This window comes from Hemiscyllium ocellatum, unplaced genomic scaffold (assembly GCF_020745735.1).
Source record: "Hemiscyllium ocellatum isolate sHemOce1 unplaced genomic scaffold, sHemOce1.pat.X.cur. R23, whole genome shotgun sequence".
Classification (NCBI taxonomy): domain Eukaryota; kingdom Metazoa; phylum Chordata; class Chondrichthyes; order Orectolobiformes; family Hemiscylliidae; genus Hemiscyllium; species Hemiscyllium ocellatum.
This window is the reverse complement of record NW_026867618.1, coordinates 3284738-3284962: the sequence shown is the minus strand read 5'-3', so window position 1 is coordinate 3284962 and position 225 is coordinate 3284738.

Below are 225 nucleotides of genomic sequence, written 5' to 3'. Positions count from 1 at the left end.
GCCTTCTTCTTCTTCTTCTTGACCATCGATTCCACTCCCCTCGTAATCCACAGCTCTCGTGCTCTTCAACTTCCTCCCTTCCTGACAGGTACATACTTATCGAGGACACACGGGAGCTTTTCCTTAAATAAGCTCCACATTTCTAATGTGCCTATACCCTGCAGTTTTCTTCCCCATCCAATGCTTCCTAAATTTTGTATCGTAATTGCTTTCCCCCCAGCTGTA